Raw genomic sequence first — 13,413 nt, 5'->3', positions numbered from 1 at the left:
TTGACGCCTCTCTCGCTCGCCTGGTGTACACAACTATGGCGCCTCGCACTAACAAGAGGTTTTACAAATTAATTTCATCTCATGGTTAACTCTGACGGCTATTAAACATCAAGAAAGATCAAGAACTCGTAATTACAACCAAGAGCACCTGTCCTAAAGCCTGTCATTCATGTTAGGAGGACTTTCCTTGTCCCCTGCGGTCTGACCTTAACGTGACAGTGACTGTCTCACTAACACAGTGAGTTATGTGACAGTGACTGACTGACTCATCAAACAACAAGACAGTACTGGAGTTAAAACGAAAATGCCGAAACATTGCTTCAATTCAAGATCCAGTTGGATTAAATCAAGACAAATGGGGGACATTTAACAAGCCACCGGCTTCCTGTCCTCGTCGAGGTCACTTGCAGTCCCCGTGGCGTAATGGTAAGACGCACGCCTAACGTTTCGCGAGCGCTCTGTCTTGGGTTCGTATCTTGGCCGGGGGAGGATTTACTGGGTGCAAATCCTTAACTGTAGCCTCTGTTTACCCAACAGTAAAATGGGTACCTGGTTGTTAAACTATTTAGCGGGGTCATATTTCGGGGAATATTAGAATTAAGGATATGCCCAAAACGCTATGCGTGCTCGTGGTTGTACAAGAATATAAGAACTCTTGTATAAAAAAAAGTAAGATTGTGGCCCTCAGGTAAATTCAAGAAAATTAATTAATCAAAACTCCACAGACCAACATGATACTCTCAGTGCTTGACTCTTTCTCATAAGATTCTTCAGCACCGATAGTTACTAGTTAACCTGTGGGGGAGTTTAGTGACTTGTACACTGCCATCGTAAAGGTCATCACGCACCTATATCAAAATACACCGAATGGTTGCACAAAAGCTGAGGAGGTTGGTAAGGCTTGGAACCCCTCACATCGGAATCAAGACAAAAACAAATTTGGTCTTTCTACTCTACAGACAATTAGAACCAATAATGCCTGCACCAAAAATGTACTTGACAGTTTTTCAGTCACGACTGTTGCGTCAAGCACTCGCCAGTCTTCCACCAGAACACAGGGCGCTCACACATGCTTAACACCACTGGCCCACTACTCTGATACATTGATTACCTCAACACCAGGGTCTTCTCCACCTGCTACCTTAGCTGGCACTCAAGCAACACTCACGGCACCTGCACAGTTGTCAGTCCAATGCAATAACAGCTATGGTGAAATTATTAGAAATGCTGGGCGTGGACGTGACCGACATCTGCAGTATTTTGGGCCAACATATACCGGGGCACATTATACCCAAACCCCCACCACCTCTCCCAAGCTCTTTAGACATTTGAATTCGAATTCAAATAGCCGAGCTGTGAGAGGGTAGATTTTGCCAGCTGTTTTAATGAGTGTAAGTGAGTGCACCGCGACAATTGAACTCTCACGAGTGCACAGAGTGTGTGCACAAGGTCGAGTTTTGTTAATACAAGACTTAGCTATGCCTTGTTGGATATTGGTGGATAGCTCACGTCAATAGGAAGATATATGTATCACGAGGGTTGTCGTGTGCCTCACCGTTTGTTAATTAGAGCAAGGAGAAGTATGTACAATTACTTAACTCCATGGAGTTAAAATCCAAAATCAGTGTCAAAAGGAACTTTCGAAATGTGCGGGTAGAAAGGGTCCAGCAGGTCCCAACTGACTCGCAAACACTAGGCCCTCTCTCGCGACGTAGTTATGACATCATAGCCTGTCGCCACCTGGAGAAAAGGCTTTGATTGGTCTAGGCCTCAGTGCTCAGTTTGAATTCATATATCGAGAAGGAGAGAGTTGAGGGAGCCTCGAGTGCCCCAGCAGAGCCTGCCAGCGTCATTCTGACAAAGTCGCCTGTTACTCTAAAACGAGAGTTGTGTACGCTGCCGGCCACAGCAAGAATCCCCGCCTAACGCGAAGTTAATTAATATCTCGTCATCTAATATTTCATCTAATTTCATCTAGCGCGATTCGCTGCAGAATCTGGTTTGCGATATTTACTAATTAACTTGGGTATGAGTTATTTAAGAGAAGAAAGAAATATATAGTATACCACGTGACCACTTAGCAAGAGGCAACAGGACTTGCCAGTTTTAATCAGTGAACATTCGTGAGTAAATCGTCACGAGAACGGGATTTCCATACTGTACAGGCAATCCTTTGATTGCCTGTAATTTCTCGGAGAGAAATAGCTTCAATTTCAACGGAATTGGGGCTTACAGAAATTTTCCACTAAAACGCGCCATCCTACAAGTGCTACACTGTGAACTCGCTTCTCACTAAGTGTGGTCATTGCTTGAGTTGTCTGCACCTGCCACCCATTGGCAAGCGACCATGTACCGAAATTGCTGGAGTATTTCATCGGAACATCTACAGTTCAACGTAGAATGTATGCAAAGTGTGAGTGACAGGCCGGCTTTAAAGTAAGTACAAAATATTATCTTGTTCTAGTGTTTCTAGTGTTGATCTTGGATCAGCCATCCGACCTGTGTTATATCGTTATCACCTGGTACAGGTAAGAGTTGATCTGGTCGAGGTAACAATAAGTCAGTCGCCGGTACAACTGTTTGAGTGACACTGAATCCGTGACTGTCCTTGGTATAAGTGTGCCACACGCCACACATCTAGTATTTCTAATACTTTTGTGCATTTGAGTTGTACGGTGTTATTATTATTATTTCATCATTAGTTATTCATGTGTCTGTGTGATACATTGCACTTTTTATTCATACCAGACACCAGTGGAAGAGTAAGTCATTGAAATTGAAATTGAAATAAGTTTATTGAGGTAAAATACACACAAAGAGATGAGGTAGCTCAAGCTATTCTCACCCCGTTCAGTACATCGTGTTAATACATACATAGACACACATCACAAACAATAAACATATTACCGAACATTCTGAGAGATAAACATATACATTTCCTCCTTTGCACAAGTAGTATGGTATCAGACGTACACACAAATACTTTTATGACCTCGGTATACTGTATAGAGAATTTGCAAGAGACACGCAGATAATTCAACAAAAGATTACAGTCTTAGTGCAAAATTCTTATATCTCTCAAGAATATCATCAACTTTTCCGTTGTGACACATCCAGGCTATTTGTTCAGGAACAGTCCTTATCTCCGTGTTTCTATATACATTAATCAACGGACAATCAAGAACATAATGGGCCAGGGTGTGAGACCTTGCCCATTATGTACTTGATTGTCCGTTGATTAAAGTCATTGAGTGTTGTGTCTAGATGACACCTGTATATTATTATAATTTTATCATTCATTGATTATTGAGTTGAGTTACATCGCAGTGTTGTACTCGTGTGTTATCGTACAGTGTTGAGTCTAATTATTCATCTTGGCTGTGAGACAGAAGATTTAAAGTAAACTAATAATTAAATTGTTCATTGATGTGTTGCAGTCATTAGTGACAAGTGTTAACGTAATTAACTGTTTGATTGAAGATTGTCCAACGGACAACAGTTCTCTTTGTGAGAAGTAGTAATATTGATATTGTTTTGTTTCCATCATTGTTGATTGCCACTGTAAGAGTTGAGTACAGTTGAGTCCGAGTGTTCACTAGTGTTGAGTTAGTTCACATTGTTCCTCTTGCCTATGCAAGAGGGCTTGAGAGGAGGTCTCGTGATTACCAGACAGAGTGGTGGGAACGTGTCCTGCTGTACAGACAGAGTGGTGGGAACGTGTCCTGCTGTACAGACAGAGTGGTGGGAACGTGTCCTGCTGTACAGACAGAGTGGTGGGTGTCCTGCTGTACAGACAGAGTGGTGGGTGTCCTGCTGTACAGACAGAGTGGTGGGAACGTGTCCTGCTGTACAGACAGAGTGGTGGGTGTCCTGCTGTACAGACAGAGTGGTGGGTGTCCTGCTGTACAGACAGAGTGGTGGGAACGTGTCCTGCTGTACAGACAGAGTGGTGGGTGTCCTGCTGTACAGACAGAGTGGTGGGTGTCCTGCTGTACAGACAGAGTGGTGGGTGTCCTGCTGTACAGACAGAGTGGTGGGTGTCCTGCTGTACAGACAGAGTGGTGGGTGTCCTGCTGTACAGACAGAGTGGTGGGTGTCCTGCTGTACAGACAGAGTGGTGGGTGTCCTGCTGTACAGACAGAGTGGTGGGAACGTGTCCTGCTGTACAGACAGAGTGGTGGGAACGTGTCCTGCTGTACAGACAGAGTGGTGGGAACGTGTCCTGCTGTACAGACAGAGTGGTGGGTGTCCTGCTGTACAGACAGAGTGGTGGGTGTCCTGCTGTACAGACAGAGTGGTGGGAACGTGTCCTGCTGTACAGACAGAGTGGTGGGTGTCCTGCTGTACAGACAGAGTGGTGGGAACGTGTCCTGCTGTACAGACAGAGTGGTGGGTGTCCTGCTGTACAGACAGAGTGGTGGGTGTCCTGCTGTACAGACAGAGTGGTGGGAACGTGTCCTGCTGTACAGACAGAGTGGTGGGAACGTGTCCTGCTGTACAGACAGAGTGGTGGGTGTCCTGCTGTAGCTGGTACTGCTTAGCTGTAGGAGTGACACTCACGAATTAACGTAATATTACGTTGTTATTACTGCGTATTTAATAAGTTTTGTTGAATATATTGTTGTTGTTGTTGTTGCAAAAGTGTCTTTCGTCAACAACCTTTGATGATTACTGCCCCGTTATTTTGCTTTGATATAGCTACTTCTGAAGTCTTGAATTTAACAAGTTTAAGTTCTGGAATGAAGCCTAAAGCATTAAACACTAAATACTTAATTTGGTGTGACCCCATTTGCTACCCTCTAGACTGAGCATTCAATTGAGAAGCTAACGACCTAGGGATTGGAGGACAAAGTAGTTGGACTTCCGTGTTTGCTATCGCCTCCTAAATTACCACTATCAAATCTGTCACCCACTCTGGGGCTAAAAAGTCGAAGTCTGTAAAGTAAAAAGGAAGTTTTTACATTTGCCGCCCAACGCAAAGCCTTTGAAAGTGATAGGTCAAAGGATATATATTTCTTCACATCTGGCACCCACTGTCGGGCGGAATTGTGCAGGTAAAAATAGGTACAATCACACCAGCTTGGCTGGAGGTTAAATATCTTTGACAGGAGAATTGGACTATAATCACTACTAGCCTGACAGCACCGAGGGCAGCCACTATACACAGCTGCCGTATCAAACAGCGTGCAACCGTGATGAGCCAATCCAATAACATAATGTCTGATAACATAAAGGGCTTCACTACCAATGTTGGCGATCTTCCACAAACTGTGTTTAAGTCCAACATGTTCATCGTCCACATCAGGGCGATGAACACTCCTCGTCCTGATGTGGCTGTCCTGCTGGAAATATTTAGTGATGATAAGACTCCTGAAAACTTTGCTTAGATTCAGGATATATTTTACAGATGAGTCGCGACATTCGGGATCATTCAAGAGTTGCAGTTTCCTCTTATAAATTCGTTATCAGGTCTTATCAGAACCCAGCAGGAAATTTTTACATTAACATTGTCATCTAATGTGCGCACCTCATCACAGATGGTTTCAATCCTGATCATCTGCAATTATATTAAAGTTCTGCGTGAACTTCCGACCCTCCATACCAGAGTGAATAAGATCTCAAACTCCCGCTTAATTTACATTCCCGATTTTTGTTCCAAGATTACCATAGCTACACTACACCACCTGGATTACTCAAGACCACACCACAGGCCTGTTAATAAATATTGCTCTAAAGACAGTTCCACTGACATCAACAACACTGTGTTGTGCAGCAGGCAAGAGGCGCCCCACACACACCTACCTCTCTGGCTTCTGACCTTCAACTGATACCCAACAACAAGGGTGGTGATCACTTGCAACGGGGCGCCCAGGGTGCCGCTGGCCATGAGCTCATGTTTACTGTTACACATCTCATCGCAGAAGCCACTCCTCTGCAATGAAGAAATTGGCAACGTATTTCAGCTCTGCATTGTCTATGGTAGCGTTGTTAAGCTAAGAAATGTAGGTTTGGTAATAGAGGACTCCCATGCCAGTGGCCTCCCATGCCAGTGGCCTCCCATGCCAGTGGCCTCACATGCCAGTGGCCTCCCATGCCAGTGGCCTCCCATGCCAGTGGCCTCACATGCCAGTGGCCTCCCATGCCAGTGGCCTCCCATGCCAGTGGTCTCCCATGTTAATCATGCCAACTTGCAGCTCTCTGATAAAGTTCCTACTCCCTGTAGTTGTCATGACTCCGCCACCATGTGCCACAATTAATGTATTTCGGTGCATCACAAAACGTCACGGTAAGGGTTATGATGCCTCACAATGCAGGTATTAGAGTTTCCTGTTGCATATTGGCTTGGGTACCATTCAAACTTCTTCTCATTTGTGTTTCTCAAGTGGCCCATAACATCGAGGTGATTCGATGAAATATCTGTACACTAAAATTGATTATCGAGTGCTGTCGGGTATTGGGTAAAAGTCTCACAATTTCCAATAATTTCTGTATATATATATATATATATATATATATATATATATATATATATATATATATATATATATATATATATATATATATATATATATATGTCGTACCTAGTAGCCAGAACGCACTTCTCAGCCTACTATGCAAGGCTCGATTTGCCTAATAAGCCAAGTTTTCATGAATTAATGTTTTTTCGACTACCTAACCTACCTAAACTAACTTTTTCGGCTACCTAACCTAACCTAACCTATAAAGATAGGTTAGGTTAGGTTAGGTAGGGTTGGTTAGGTTCGGTCATATATCTACGTTAATTTTAACTCAAATAAAAAAAAATTGACCTCATTCTTAATGAAATGGGAAGCTTTATCATTTCATAAGAAAAAAATTAGAGAAAATATATTATTTCAGGAAAACTTGGCTTATTAGGCAAAATGGGCCTTGCATAGTAGGCTGAGAAGTGTGTACGACATATATATATATATATATATATATATATATATATATATATATATATATATATGTCGTACCTAGTAGCCAGAACGCACTTCTCAGCCTACTATGCAAGGCCCGATTTGCCTAATAAGCCAAGTTTTCATGAATTAATTATTTTTCGACTACCTAACCTACCTAACCTAACCTAACCTAACTTTTTCGGCTACCTAACCTAACCTAACCTATAAAGATAGGATAGGTTAGGTTAGGTAGGGTTGGTTAGGTTCGGTCATATATCTACGTTAATTTTAACTCCAATAAAAAAAAATTGACCTCATACATAATGAAATAGGTAGCTTTATCATTTCATATGAAAAAAATTAGAGAAAATGTATTAATTCAGGAAAACTTGGCTTATTAGGCAAATCGGGCCTTGCATAGTAGGCTGATAAGTGCGTTCTGGCTACTAGGTACGACATATATATATATATATATATATATATATATATATATATATGTCGTACCTAGTAGCCAGAACGCACTTCTCAGCCTACTATGCAAGGCCCGATTTGCCTAATAAGCCAAATTTTCATAAATTAATTGTTTTTCGACTACCTAACCTACCTAACCTAACCTAACGTAACTTTTTCGGCTACCTAACCAAACCTAACCTATAAAGATAGGTTAGGTTAGGTTAGGTAGGGTTGGTTAGGTTCGGTCATATATCTACGTTAATTTTAACTCCAATAAAAAAAATTGACCTCATACATAATGAAATGGGTAGCTTTATCATTTCATAAGAAAAAAATTAGAAAAAATATATTAATTCAGGAAAACTTGGCTTATTAGGCAAATCGGGCCTTGCATAGTAGGCCAAAAAGTGAGTTCTGGCTACTAAGTACGACATATATATATATATATATATATATATATATATATATATATATATATATATATATATATATATATATATATATGTCGTACCTAGTAGCCAGAACTCACTTCTGAGCCTACTATGCAAGGCCCGATTTGCCTAATAAGCCAAGTTTTCATGAATTAATTGCTTTTCGACTACCTAACCTACCTAACCTAACCTAACCTAACTTTTTCGGCTACCTAACCTAACCTATAAAGATAGGTTAGGTTAGGTTAGGTAGGGTTGGTTAGGTTCGGTCATATATCTACGTTAATTTTAACTCCAATAAAAAAAAATTCACCTCTTACATAATGAAATGGGTTGCTTTATCATTTCATAAGAAAAAAAATAGAGAAAATATATTATTTCATGAAAACTTGGCTTATTAGGCAAATCGGGCCTTGCATTGTAGACTGAAAAGTGAGTTCTGGCTACTAGGTACGACATATATATATATATATATATATATATATATATGTCGTACCTAGTAGCCAGAACGCACTTCTCAGCCTACTATGCAAGGCCAGATTTGCCTAATAAGCCAAGTTTTCATGAATTAATTGTTTTTCGACTACCTAACCTACCTAACCTAACCTAACCAAACTTTTTCAGCTACCTAACCTAACCTAACCTATAAAGATAGGTTAGGTTAGGTTAGGTAGGGTTGGTTAGGTTCGGTCATATATCTACGTTAATTTTAACTACAATAAAAAAAATTGACCTCAAACATAATGAAATGGGTAGCTTTATCATTCCATAAGAAAAAAAATAGAGAAAATATATTACTTCAGGAAAATTTGGCTTATTAGGCAAATCGGACCTTGCATAGTAGGCCGAGAAGTGCATTCGGGCTACTAGGTACGACATATATATATATATATATATATATATATATATATATATATATATATATATATATATATATATATATATATATATATATATATATATATATATATATATACATACATACATATATAAAAATGGAAATGTTCGTTTGTTCAAAATCGCTAATCTCCGAAAGTTCTTCACTGATTGCTTTGAAATTTTCACACAATGTTCAATTGGCATCAGAGCAGGTTTTTATATACATATTATATTGATGTTACATCTGTGACAGAAAAAAAACATGCTTTTTTTTTAAACTGTCGTTTTCATGGGAGAGAAATCTTCGAAACCTCTTTACCGATTGCTTTGAAATTTTGATACGACGTTGCATTCGAATACGCGCGTGTTTCTATATACCTGCTATATACATGCCTTACTTGTGACCGGAGAAAACATGTTTTTTTTAAAAAACAACTCCATCCGTTGGATGTAAGAGCAACACACGTTGTAATCTCCCAAAGTTCATCACCAATTGCTTTGAAATTCTGACACAACGTTCCATTCGAATATGTGCGTCTTTTTATTTACCTACTACATAGATGCCACCTCTGTGACCGGTAAAAATATGCAATTTTGAAAAACAGCACCATCTATTGCACATAATAACAACATGTACGCTATACTAAATATATCACGAATTCCATTTGAGTGCCGGCGAGGGGATGGAAATAGCCTCTGCTATCATCCTCTTTTGTCCAGTCGTGTTGGTCGAGCGGGAAAGGGATCCTGTACACCAGCAGAGTGCTCCTGGCAGTATGGGTTCGAGTCACTTCTGGGGTGTGAGTTTTCAGTTGCATATAGTCCTGGGGACCATTCACAGGCTTGCTCGCATTTGTGTTCCTCACGTGTGCCCAAAGAATGAGGTGATTTGATAAAATACCATGCCCAAGATTGCCAACCGAGTGCCGGCGGGAGGGGGATGGAAATAGCCTCGGCTACCATGCTCTTTTGTCCGGTTGTGTTGGTTGAGTGGTTAAGGTATCCTGTACGCCAGCAGAGGGCTCCTTGCAGTATGGGTTCGAGTCACTTCTGTGGTGTGAGTTTTCAGTTATATATATATATATATATATATATATATATATATATATATATATATATATATATATATATATATATATAAATATATATATATATATATATATATATATATATATACATATATATATATATATATATATATATATATATATATATATATATATATATATATATAAATATATATATATATATATATATATATATATATAAATATATATATATATATATATATATATATATATATATATATAAATATATATATATATATATATATATATATATATATATATATATATATATATATATAAATATATATATATATATATATATATATATATATATATATATATATATATATATATATATATATATATATATATTATTAAATATGAATGAAAAAGTAAGATTAATAATTCTAACACGAATTTTCTCAATCTTTCGTACATTTCTTTTCACTGTTGGAGGTAAATCAAAAATCACTTCTCCAAAATTCATTTTTATTTCTAGTCTGACGCGACACGGGCGCGTTTCGTAAAACTTATTACATTTTCAAAGACTTTAGTTCACAAATACACAACTGAACATACGTATCTCCGATTTTATATCTACATTTAAGTGAGGTGGGAGGGGTGATGTGGCATTAACACAAGACAGAACAAGAGGGGATATTAATAGGGTATTAAAAGTATCAACACAAGACAGAACACAAACAATGGGTATTGAATAGAAGTGTTTGTAGAAAGCCTATTGGTCCATATTTCTTGATGCTTCTATATTGGAGCGGAGTCTTGAGGTGGGTAGAATATAGTTGTGCAATAATTGGCTGTTGATTGCTGGTGTTGACTTCTTGATGTGTAGTGCCTCGCAAACGTCAAGCCGCCTGCTATCGCTGTATCTATCGATGATTTCTGTGTTGTTTACTAGGATTTCTCTGGCGATGGTTTGGTTGTGGGAAGAGATTATATGTTCCTTAATGGAGCCCTGTTGCTTATGCATCGTTAAACGCCTTGAAAGAGATGTTGTTGTCTTGCCTATATACTGGGTTTTTTGGAGCTTACAGTCCCCAAGTGGGCATTTGAACGCATAGACGACGTTAGTCTCTTTTAAAGCGTTCTGTTTTGTGTCTGGAGAGTTTCTCATGAGAAGGCTGGCCGTTTTTCTGGTTTTATAGTAAATCGTCAGTTGTATCCTCTGATTTTTGTCTGTAGGGATAACGTTTCTATTAACATATCTTTCAGGACCCTTTCCTCCGTTTTATGAGCTGTGGAAAAGAAGTTCCTGTAAAATAGTCTAATAGGGGGTATAGGTGTTGTGTTAGTTGTCTCTTCAGAGGTTGCATGGCTTTTCACTTTCCTTCTTATGATGTCTTCGATGAAACCATTGGAGAAGCCGTTATTGACTAGGACCTGCCTTACCCTACAGAGTTCTTCGTCGACTTGCTTCCATTCTGAGCTGTGGCTGAGAGCACGGTCGACATATGCGTTAACAACACTCCTCTTGTACCTGTCAGGGCAGTCGCTGTTGGCATTTAGGCACATTCCTATGTTTGTTTCCTTAGTGTAGACTGCAGTGTGGAAACCTCCGCCCTTTTCCATGACTGTTACATCTAGAAAGGGCAGCTTCCCATCCTTTTCCATCTCGTAAGTGAAACGCAGCACGGAACTCTGCTCAAATGCCTCCTTCAGCTCCTGCAGATGTCTGACATCGGGTACCTGTGTAAAAATGTCGTCAACATACCTGCAGTATATGGCCGGTTTCAAGTTCATGTCGACTAAGACTTTTTGCTCGATGGTACCCATGTAGAAGTTTGCAAACAGGACACCTAGGGGAGAACCCATGGCGACCCCATCTACTTGCTTATACATGTGCCCATCCGGGCTCAAGAAGGGTGCCTCTTTAGTACAAGCTTGGAGTAGTTTCCTCAGAATATTTTCGGGCATGTCAAGAGGAGTACAGGCTGGATCACGATACACTCTGTCGGCTATCATTCCGATTGTCTCGTCCACAGGTACGTTGGTAAACAGCGATTCTACGTCCAACGAGGCTCTTATCCCTGTGGCCCGTGTGCCCCTCAGTAAGTCAACAAATTCCTTTGGAGACTTCAGGCTGAAGGCGCAAGGAACATAAGGAGTCAGCAGGCCGTTGAGTCGCTTCGCCAGTCTGTACGTGGGTGTGGGTATCTGGCTAATGATTGGCCGAAGTGGGTTTCCAGGCTTGTGCGTCTTGACATTTCCATACGCATATCCAGGTTTATATTCCCCAATGATCTTTGGCAGGTGGAGTCCGGATTTCTTGGCGTTCACAGTTTCGATCAGTTTGTTGACCTTTGCTTTTAATTCGGCTGTAGTGTCCTTCGTTACCCTTTGGAACTTAGTTTGGTCAGAGAGTATGATGTTCATTTTCGCCAGATATTCGTCTTTTTTAAGAATGACATATATTGGCGACTTGTCACCTCTCCTGACAACTATCTCCTTGTTCTCACGAAGGCTTTTAGCTGCCGCTTTAAGCTCGGGGGACAGTATGGTGCTTCTGTAGTTGCCTCGATTCTTTCCTCCTTCTGCAATAAGTTCTGCTTGTAAGGTATCTTTGGTAGTGACCTTCTTTTGTGTCTCGAGGTCGAATATGTCGTCCAACAGAATTTCCAACTCTACTTTCCGGGCCATCTCACTCGGTCTGGACATAACATGACAGTTTATGCCCAGATTTAGGAGAGTGACTTGGTCCTCAGTGAGGTTAATTCCTGCAAGGTTCAGGAAGCCATCTCTTGGTCGTGGAATTGCCATAGGTCCTCCATATAATGTTGTTAGTTTCTTGATAATCCTTGTTTCAGTGCTGAGGTGATGTTGGTCTGTGAGGATGTCGAGGTGTTGTTCAATGCGGGTACGGATACTATGGTCGATGTTGCTATTTCTCCACTCGTTTGTAGCATGAAGTAGTTGCGTTTTGTTGTCTTTGATTTCATTCTAGTAAACAACACAGAAATCATCTATAGATACAGCGATAGCAGGCGGCTTGACGTTTGCGAGGCACTACACATCAAGAAGTCAACACCAGCAATCAACAGCCAATTATTGCACAACTATATTCTACCCACCTCAAGACTCCGCTCCAATATAGAAGCATCAAGAAATATGGACCAATAGGCTTTCTACAAACACTTCTATTTAATCCCCATTGTTTGTGTTCTGTCTTGTGTTGATACTTTTAATACCCTATTAATATCCCCTCTTGTTCTGTCTTGTGTTAATGCCACATCACCCCTCCCACCTCACTCAAATGTAGATATAAAATCGGAGATACGTATGTTCAGTTGTGTATTTGTGAACTAAAATCTTTGAAAATGTAATAAGTTTTACGAAACGCGCCCGTGTCGCGTCAGACTAGAAATGCCCGAAACGCTTTGCGTAATAGTGGCTTTAGGCATTGTATGTACTAGCTATACCTATAAGTTAAACAATCCTTGTAAATATTTATTGTATGTATGTACCTTACCTAAATAAAATTGTATTGTATTGTATTGTAAATAAAAATGAATTTTGGAGAATATATATATATATATATATATATATATATATATATATATATATATATATATATATATATATATATATATATATATATATATATATATATATATATGCGAACAAGCCTGAATGGTCCCCAGGACT

At 39.8% G+C, this 13,413-nt stretch overlaps 1 protein-coding gene across 1 annotated transcript in view; it reads right to left on the bottom strand.

Annotated features, from left to right (window-relative positions):
- The window catches only part of LOC123770238 (cytochrome P450 2L1), a 98,105-nt gene extending 92,270 nt beyond the window's left edge, over positions 1-5,835 (bottom strand). The window contains exon 1 of the mRNA XM_045761902.2: positions 5,803-5,835. The gene's annotated coding sequence lies outside the window, so the exon portion shown is untranslated. The remainder of the gene's footprint in view (positions 1-5,802) is intronic.
- Positions 5,836-13,413: the final 7,578 nt, after the last annotated feature.

The sequence above is a fragment of the Procambarus clarkii genome, chromosome 42 (genome assembly GCF_040958095.1).
Source record: "Procambarus clarkii isolate CNS0578487 chromosome 42, FALCON_Pclarkii_2.0, whole genome shotgun sequence".
Lineage (NCBI taxonomy): Eukaryota > Metazoa > Arthropoda > Malacostraca > Decapoda > Cambaridae > Procambarus > Procambarus clarkii.
This window is presented reverse-complemented; position numbering and strand designations above follow the sequence as displayed.